This window comes from Dendronephthya gigantea, unplaced genomic scaffold (assembly GCF_004324835.1).
Source record: "Dendronephthya gigantea isolate DGI-Jeju-01 unplaced genomic scaffold, DenGig_1.0 001103F, whole genome shotgun sequence".
NCBI classification, from domain to species: domain Eukaryota; kingdom Metazoa; phylum Cnidaria; class Anthozoa; order Malacalcyonacea; family Nephtheidae; genus Dendronephthya; species Dendronephthya gigantea.
The window spans coordinates 1,762-9,035 of NW_021164113.1; the positions used below are offsets into that span (position 1 = coordinate 1,762).

General features: G+C 35.5%; 3 long non-coding RNA genes across 5 annotated transcripts; all 3 read right to left on the bottom strand.

Annotated features, from left to right (window-relative positions):
* Window positions 1-760: 760 nt before the first annotated feature.
* Window positions 761-2,379, bottom strand: LOC114545003. Its single transcript, XR_003690724.1, has 5 exons — window positions 2,340-2,379; window positions 2,031-2,106; window positions 1,768-1,948; window positions 1,638-1,685; window positions 761-870 (listed from the first exon to the last, which is right to left on the bottom strand). It is a non-coding gene; the product is annotated as an uncharacterized LOC114545003 (long non-coding RNA).
* A 599-nt stretch (window positions 2,380-2,978) lies between these two features.
* Window positions 2,979-4,037, bottom strand: LOC114545001. Its single transcript, XR_003690723.1, has 5 exons — window positions 4,001-4,037; window positions 3,768-3,872; window positions 3,502-3,576; window positions 3,186-3,241; window positions 2,979-3,088 (listed from the first exon to the last, which is right to left on the bottom strand). It is a non-coding gene; the product is annotated as an uncharacterized LOC114545001 (long non-coding RNA).
* Window positions 4,038-5,643: 1,606 nt separating this feature from the next.
* On the bottom strand, window positions 5,644-7,228 carry LOC114545000. 3 transcript variants are annotated; one of them, XR_003690722.1, is made up of 7 exons: window positions 7,152-7,228; window positions 6,933-6,990; window positions 6,780-6,843; window positions 6,270-6,361; window positions 5,941-6,190; window positions 5,769-5,848; window positions 5,644-5,684 (listed from the first exon to the last, which is right to left on the bottom strand). It is a non-coding gene; the product is annotated as an uncharacterized LOC114545000 (long non-coding RNA). The 3 variants fall into 3 exon arrangements; XR_003690721.1 differs by having other exon boundaries at window positions 5,941-6,012; window positions 6,105-6,190; window positions 6,780-6,990; XR_003690720.1 differs by having other exon boundaries at window positions 6,780-6,990.
* Window positions 7,229-7,274: the final 46 nt, after the last annotated feature.

The window sequence follows — 7,274 nt, forward strand, 5'->3', positions numbered from 1 at the left end:
TATTTCTCTTTTTATACAGCTTTTTTACGACTTACGAGGCTACTCAGCGCTCATCGACTGAGGATATACGATACTCGACATCCCTGCGGCAGCAAAAAAAATTAATCAAATAAAAATCATCGTGCGTTTGGTAACATTTATTGTCTTTATTGTCTAAACAAATCAAGTGCAATTTCAATTTGTGACTGTGATGAGAAGAAATGCTGGATAACAGTTGACACCGGCATTGAACTGAAACAACCTTTGCCTATTCCGTGGTATATAAACGCATTTCCTGCAATATTTACACAATATAACTCGTTGATTATCCCGTATTCATGCGTACAATCACATTTTCTATGCCGAAGTGTGAATACTAGGTCTTGAAAAATATTCACAGAGTATTCGAAGGTATTCTAGGTCAGAATACGCGGTGTGTTTTATTCACAGGTATTCACATCGGAATACCCCCAATATTCCGAGGATATTCACAGTGAATATCTGTGAATACGTGTGAATATGGACCATATTCGAACTCATATTCGCACGTATTCACCTGTGAATACGCGGTTTTTCATGCAGTGAAGGCTCCTACAGATTACCCTCTCACGTTATATGCATCACATCATTTCCATGCGGTCATATATAACTTTTAATGTGTGATTAAGATTAATTGTTTAACAAATTACTCATTTCATTAGAGACTCACTAGTTGAAAATGTCCTATCACCAACTGTAACCGCGCTTTACATCCGCATTCATCCAAAGACATGGTACGCAACATATCTTTGAGAATTGAAGTTTATAGCTGTTCTTTAGGTATGTTCTAGCAATTCACTGAAATACTATTTGTTCACTCAGGAATAAGAAATGACTGAGAGATCCATCTGACTGAAATATATAGCAAAAATATTTCAATAAGTGGCTTATATAAGAGTGAGTTTTTGATTTAGAAATAAATTGTTTACACGATGAATTTTTTTTCTATTTTTCAATTCTTACCCCTCCAGTGGGTTTGTCAGGTTTTTTACTAACTTAGGTGCATTGGAATACAAGTAAAAATAAGGGTGTTTTAGAAGTTATACCTGGACGGGGAATCCAGCATATCATTATGAGGAACAAAGCTATTATAGCGGTATATACTCAGGGCTATCACAATCAAGTTTAGTGTTATCGCTTGATTTTAATGTTTGCTGCACGGTCGGATTTTCGCATTTAAAAGAAAATCAAGCGAAAAGTTTTACACGTACAAAAGTATAGGTATGGAACTGTTCTTTAATTTATCGGAAGAACTAGCGCGTTTTTAACCCACCACGTGTGTCAATGAGGATGCATATTCCTTCGATGTGATCTTACAGCAAGCATTTTCAGCCATGCTATGCAAATTTTATGTTATTATCATATTAATTTCTTTAGAAATCCATTGTTTTCACAGTGAATGAACTCCAAAATATTAGCAGAGCATGACTAAATTGTCGTGTTAGCTACGCAACTGAGTATTTTATTTGCTCGCAGAGACACGTCTGTCGAACGTGACCGTCGGCTAGTCTTCACCATGAACGCAAAAAACGTTCGCAGAATGCGCTCTGCTTTCGTGAAACGAAATCACGGACAAAACTCGGAATTGAGATTAAGTTCAATACACAAGCGACACAAACCTTTATAAGAGTTTCGTCATCCGAGGCACACAATAAAACATTTTCTGGCTAGAGAAGAAAAAGTTAAATTATGGTAATTAAAGATTAGGATATAAAGACAGTAATGATTAATAAATGAGTGCGCGTTTACCTTCCAATCCCTGTGGGTGATGCCATTTTCATGTAAGTGCAAAAATACGAAACAGTATGAATAAAGTTAGTTTAGTTCAGGCTCCTGTAGTAACACTGGATCAATAACAGATGATCCTTAGCTTGGTATCATTAAAAGCGCCAATCTCTTCCTAACATTTTCCATAAACTTTAGTCATCGCCTGTGAATAAAATATTCCAACTTGTTTCATTCATTCTTCGAAGTCTACACATAGCTAGACTCTCGCTAAACGACATCCCCACCTGAAGGCACATTGCTTTCATAGTTGGTTTAGTTGTCAATCGGAATCTGTGGTACAGATCGTTAAACAACTCGAGCCTGAAAACAAAATAGAAAAGTCGATCGAATCGTGAATTGTTTCATCCATGATTCTATACTTCTCTACTACATACTGCAGGACAAATAACATTGTGTGAACTGTGCAGCAATATGGAGAATAGGACGCTAAGGTATATTATATATTAGGTATCTGGAATCGTTTTTATGCAGCGGGAAGCAGGACAGTAGTTTGAATATTTGCAAATCCTGATAGATAAATGTCGTGGACTCACACATTTGTTATCGGTGTTTCCCCGTCGTTTTGTTCCAACAAGACTCTCAAATAATAGTCGCCTGATAGGAGAGATACGTTACTGAGTTTGATTATTGCTATGGAGAGATAGGGGGAGGGCGCTTTAAAAAGAACTGTTAAAAAGCTAGAGCAGTATAAGGATTATCACTAACCTATTTTCAGTTGATCAGGTAACCATTCATACAAGACTTCAAACTAAAGGTGATTCCAAAAAACAACGTAGTTTCCACTCAGATCTTTTTCCATTGCAAATGCGCGCAACTCAGATTCGAGAGCCCCAGAAGTTCCTCTCGCGTTTGTCACATTGAAAACAAAAGAAATTGTTTCAAACTCTTTTACGAGAAACAGTTTAGAGAAAGAGGTCAGGACTATTGAATTTGTCTTGTTATACTCATAGCGACAGGAAATCCTCCATTACCTTTTCATTTCCTATATTTTCAACGGAAACTAACCTTAACTTCGAGACTCACCTTGTAATTCCAAATCAGGTTGTACGCTTTCAGATCTTGACTGAATCTGTAAAAAAGATCCGTTTAAATACCATTGCTTTTTTATCTTTCAAACGACTAGAACATTTTCCCATTTTCTTAATATGAACACTTACTTGTAATAAAACAACTGGATTTAAATTCTCACATCTTTCCTGAATTTGAACCCTATTTTTGTCCTCCAATGCGAGAGATATCCTTCAAGTTTATTCCTCGACGTTCCTCTCGCTTCTCCAGAGCTCTAACAGACAAGTATAGCACGTGAAATAACAGGCTAATACGTACATACAAGCATGCATTATGAAATTTTGGAACACGATTGTTGCCTTAAAACGTACTCTGCAAGCTTTACATTGTCACGAATTGATTAATAATCTTCTTTAGTCTCTGGTGGCTAAAGGAAAGATAAAAACTTTCCAACAAAATTGTTTCTTTACAAAAAGGTTTTACACTTCTGAATGAATTACCTTTTAATTATTTCGTCAGTGGGACAATTTAAGGATGAATGATGGAGTTTAGTTACCAAAGCAGTTGATACCACTTAGTCACTATTACATAATTGTTTATGAACCAAAACTTACGAACAGGAAATCTCGCATTTAAACTTTATTGTATATTTTAGACATTAAAAACTATAACTACTTTAATACGAACATTATTCTCAAAAGTAATGCCATTGCTGTTGGATGACCAGTTGTCCAGAGAGCCACAAGATATCCACTCAATTGCCTATATGCCAACAATAAAGATTATAAATTACTTATGGAGTATGCTTGTTAGTCTCAATTGAACTATTTACAGATGGCTAGTATATAGAGGATTATAAAATCACAAGTTTTAAGATGAATCTAAGAATGTTGCTAAAATGTTGCTGGTTGAGTAAACAGCGTGTGTCGTGGTTAAAGATAAACGTTTCTCACCTAGTGAGCGTTGTGAAAGCGCGAAACCTGCTTTGGATCGAACCCAACTTCTCAAATCGTGAAACAGTGCTTCGAGATCTTTATCTCATATTTTGTTTTGGTCTCCTGCAAATAGACGAAACTTTTTAACTATTTTATGTATATATAGAACACCTGTGAAGGTAATAGCACTCAGAATATGTATATTTTTGGGTTGAACACTAAATAAATTTATTGGCAGAGATATACAATACCTTTGTGAGCAATGAGCATTTTGATAAGTCTTTCTTTATTCTATGAGAAAAGTCCCTACAAAATATTTAAAATCGTTTGAAATATATATTGGAGTTTAAAAGACTTAATATTCCAGCCGTACTTCTGGCGGGAAAATTTCAAAACTACCATTTCATGGATTCGGACCCAGTCAACTCAGCAACCAGAGTTACCGCAGCCTAGTCCCTAGGCTTCTTAATGTTCCTTATACGCGGCGAGGCGGGAACTGAGAGGCCTAGAACAAAATGTTTTGTATTTTAGCTAAAGTCGGGACTTTTTGTCCCCACTTTCTGTATTGAGGTCAGTTTACGATCTACGACGCGGTTAACTGGCCTTGTTCGACGTCGTTAGTCAAACATTTGCTTGAAATAAGCTACGGGATATTAATTATATTGCCAGGAGTCGAAATATTCATACAAACGTTTCAATGTCGCTCGCCGTCAACGCTATCGACTATCAAGTAAACTCGAGTCAGTACGTACATGTTTATGATTATAATAAACTTCAATCCACCAATTAACAATTATTGGATGAGGTTGAGTGTGATATCGAGAATTATCAAGCTGAAGTTTGCGTTATTTGCCGAAGCGAAGCTGAGGCGGATAACGCAAACTGAGGCTTGATAATTCTCGATATCATGCGAAAACCGAATTCAATAATTGTTTTATTATGTATTTCCTTTTTAAAGACGAAGTTTAACAACAAACTAGCGGTAAAAATTACGTCACCTACGGATAATTTTCAATGTCGTGTAGGTGGCAAGACATTGAGAATTATCTGTAGCTTTTTAGCCAATCACAATCGATATTGCCTTAGCAATGCATAATAATTTAAATTATTCTCGCTTCCTTTATAACGGTTACTGTTGTAAATTGCAAACATTTACTTTAATAACAATTCTAATTTCAAGTTCACAACATTAAACGGGCCGTTAAGATTAGAAAATATTTTGTGTTAGGCCTCTCGCGCGCGTTTCATTCGGTAACGAGACGGAAATATAAAACACGCGCAATGAGAGGTCTGGGACTAGGCTGGAGTTACGGCGGTTTTTAGGGAGTACTATTAGTGTTTTGTGTACATTTGTGCACAGAACAGTAGCAGGATAGGGTATTTTTATTAAAGCCATACTCTTTGCCTTTGGCTATACTGGATAAACCAGTTTAAATGTACCGTGTTGTTTGCAGACATTTTAAACCCTGCTAAATGTTTTCAATTAGCAGCCGAAATGGGCAAATGTTTTCATTTAACGTAACTGTGCAGCCTAGCAATCGTTTAGTTTACACTAAAGGCTGCTTTCTATATACGCGTTTTTTATACGCATGTACACATACGGAGAATTTTAATTGCTTTTAAATTTTTATTAATTAACATGCATCTAGGTCGATTTATTCACTTAGTTTTTTCAAAGGTAACATGTATAAGAATTTAGATTTTTATGTGCGTGTACGTGCGTATGAAAAACACGTGAGTGGAAAACAGCCTTAATCCAGATTTTGACAAAACATTAAAACTCAATAAAAAGGCAATAATATTCTCTACACAGGATTTCGTCTGCAGAAAAGTACAAGATAAGAAGTTGTCAACTTACGTCTTGGGTGACTGCATGAAGTAGACCGCAGTAGGAAATATTGCAGTTAAATCTGTACACAGCTTCGGTTAAATTTCCTGCAAGGAACCAGTCATAAGACAATATAAGCTTTTGGAGATATTTCAAAAATTTAAAGTGAAATAAAAAGGGAAATATTTCACCTGGAGATGCAGCGAGGAATTTAAATGACTGCTTTCTACTTCTTCGTCAACAACATTATACAATGGACCCCAACGATAACCTTGAAAAATATATCATCTTAAAAAAAAATTCTTCTTTTGCTGTATGTGATGTATTGAACTGGCTAATAGGAATAACGCTATTAGCTGATACCTGACGAGAAGTGTAATTGTTGGTGTGTTATATGAGATCACATACGTCAGCAGGAGAATGAAATGAGGGATCCTATTTAGGGTAATCATAGCAGTACGAGATTTTCATCAGGAAAATTTTGACCATAATTTTCGCTCAATCATCTATGAATAAGCGTACAGTACTTCTCTTCGTTGGGGTCGTTTTTACGCAAACATCTATGTTTCAACTGGCTCTAACACCGTCTAGCAAACCAGCCAATAATGTTTCCCTAGATCGAGTGAAATACAAAAATTCAAAACAAGAAATATTTTTTTTAGCTTCATACAAAATTTGCTTTCTTACACTACCTGTCAGGAGACGAGTAATTTCTCAGCCGACCGCTTGTGTATTCCAGCCCGAACGACTGAGGATGGTTTCGATATCGAATTATTAAAAATATCTGACAGGAAAAGAAGTTTGAAACTATGATATACTATACGGTATATACGGTATATTCTGGAAAGTAACTGGAAAAATAAAACTATTTTAACTCGGCTGGATACTTTTTTGCAATTGGACATGTTCAAAATGGAAACGTGAAATAAAAAAGACGATAAAAGCAGTAAACTTGAATCCAGGTCGGAAAACATTGAGTGTTTGGAGTGTTTTCTTTCAAGGTCAGATATGAACAATTACTGGAACTGACATGGAATGTCGCATGACTTAATGAGCTAAGGGGATGAAGGGTGACGATATTGTACGTTTCTAAGAAACACAGCGTTCTTTCAACAGGATCCTAAATTTGAGAGTGTCAAAACGATTTTAAAATGAAAAAAAGGATAGACTCTTAGAAGAATTTTATTAACAACATAACTCACTTTACTCCGAGGAGTTTCTTTATAGACGCTGAATTCTGACATTGATGTGATATGTTCGTCATCACTGAAACAAAAAAATTGTCATTTACTGTCATATCCCACATTCTTTACACAGGACAAACGAAATACTGTCTTAATAATATATCATTCAACTGTATTTTCCAAATTTGTTTTAAAAAACGACTCCACTTTCATGGAACTTTTCTTCTGCCTAAAACCGAGGCAAAAGAAATAACAAATACAGCTCAAAGTAAATTACAGACCTGGAAAAAATTTTGTCAAAAACGGTTAAAACGTAAACAAATAAAGTAACCTGAATATAAGTCATTTTGTCATTTACTTAAAATTTGTTTACTTAAAATGTTCACATACTTTATCGTAACACCAACATTATTGAAAGAAGATTCCATCATCTTTTTCAGCAATTCCTCTCTGATGTGAAAAGATGCTGGAAAACAAAAGCAAAATTGTGCACAAAATGTAAAACTTCCATTA